This window comes from Bidens hawaiensis, unplaced genomic scaffold (assembly GCF_021521415.1).
Source record: "Bidens hawaiensis isolate Kalapana, Puna unplaced genomic scaffold, B.hawaiensis_p1.1 tig00011762_1, whole genome shotgun sequence".
NCBI classification, from domain to species: Eukaryota; Viridiplantae; Streptophyta; class Magnoliopsida; order Asterales; family Asteraceae; genus Bidens; species Bidens hawaiensis.
The window spans coordinates 90,746-92,634 of record NW_027491932.1 but is presented as its reverse complement, the minus strand read 5'-3'; the positions used below and the strand labels follow the sequence as shown (position 1 = coordinate 92,634).

At 42.0% G+C, this 1,889-nt stretch overlaps 1 pseudogene; it reads right to left on the bottom strand.

The window, feature by feature from the left end:
• Window positions 1-337: 337 nt before the first annotated feature.
• LOC143538931 (subtilisin-like protease 4 pseudogene) lies at window positions 338-1,417 on the bottom strand (annotated as a pseudogene).
• Window positions 1,418-1,889: the final 472 nt, after the last annotated feature.

Genomic DNA, 1,889 nt, shown 5'->3' with positions numbered 1-1,889 from the left:
GTTCTTCTTAGTAACTTTTAAAGTATTGTAGTCATGCTAACAAGTCAAACTTGAGACCCTTATTTAGAACCACAATGACGTGGCTAGAGATGAAGAACCACAAGTCTAAGTACCGTCGCGACACGAATAGTCTAAATAGTTGATCAAATGTTACCTCACGCAGCAAAACGCAGGGTAAAAGTACTAGTTTCTAATCCAAATTGTATCACAATAAACATTCAAGTTGTAGGGACATATGAAAACATGCATTGACAATTGTTTTTAATTCTTCCATTCATATTACTTATTTATATATAAAAGCATACATAGATGTTCATGTTATACAATACTTAGATCCTCATTGAAACTGGAATGAAAACGGGGTTCTGACGGTATACTTACCGCATTCGGATACCCACATCATATGCCCTTGCCCATATGGATCTTTATCCTTATCCTTAACATCTCGAGTAAACGTTACCTCGTATGTTTTCTTTTGCTTCACTGTTGTGAAGATCATCTTGACATCCTTATCATTATGAATCATAACCTTAATACCTACACCATCAGGTACGGAAATGTCCCTGATGCTGTATCTTGAGTTGGCAGAACCAACATTAGTCACTGTCCTTGAGTATGTTTTCCTGTCACCTTTTCTGAGAGATACCGAGAAAGAAGGATAATTGAGCTGAGCCTTTGGTATGGTCTTTGAGCAAATAACTTTCTTATTCACAATGATTTCAATTTGTTTGAGCGTATAGCCTAACCCGCAAAGATAAGGTATGTAGTCGTCGGGTTGGATGTCAAAAACAAGGCCTGGCTCATGGGCTTTTTGTGGGTTTATATGACCAGAGCCCATGGCGAATACATCAGCAGGAAGCCCTCTTTCGTCATCAATAGGCATCCCTTTTCGATTTACTTGAGTAGCCGTGGTCATTATTGCAGACTTGATAGCAGCAGGAGACCATTCTGGATGCGCACTTTTGAGCAATGCGGTTATGCCTGCGAGATGAGGACAAGCCATTGATGTGCCTGCTATGACGTGAAATGTTGCCTTGGTTTCTGTTTGGTTGTCGATCGATTGATGCCAAGCTGCAAGAATGTCCACACCTGGTCCAGTAATGTCTGGCTTTAGGATTCCAGGACTTGAACGATTTGGCCCTCTTCCAGAGAAAGAAGGCATCTGTGAATCTGATTGCAGCCCAACCACAGTTCCACCGCAACGGATAGTTGCAACAGGAGATAAAGTTGAGTTCAAATAATTCTTAATCTCAACCCCTTCCTTGTAACCAACATCTGACGCGAGTAGAACATGAGGTTCTGCTGCTACACTCTGACCAAAAACAATTTTATTGGCCAAAATCATTGCAGCTCCTCCTGCATCCTTAACAACCATTCCCATTTCAGTATTGTTATATTCTTTCTCACGCTCACACATGACTATCTTCCCCTTGACATCAATCCGTTCAACTGATGTTTTGTCGCATCGTGCTGGGTAAACTAGACGTGCACAAAAAAACTGGTTCCGGAACCTAACCGGTGGAACCGAACCGGAACCGGTTCCAGTTCCAACCCGGTTGGAACAATACCCGGTTTTGGTATTTTTGTACCCGAAAATCGTACCCGGTTCTAATATTTATATGTCAGTACCGGTCCCAAACCGGTTCCTACCCGGTTATTAATTGGAACCGGTTTGGTTAGTACCCGGAATAACCGGTTCCGACGGGTTTTTTTGAAGGGTCAAACAAAAGTCAAACTAGCCGTTGGAACCGGTTCCAACGGTAATATAGCCGTTGGAACCGGTTTTTTTAGACACCAATTAGCCGTTGGAACCGGTTCCAACGGTAATATAGCCGTTGGAACCGGTTTTTGGGCCAAACCTATATATAAGTTGTTTCCATTACTTGTTT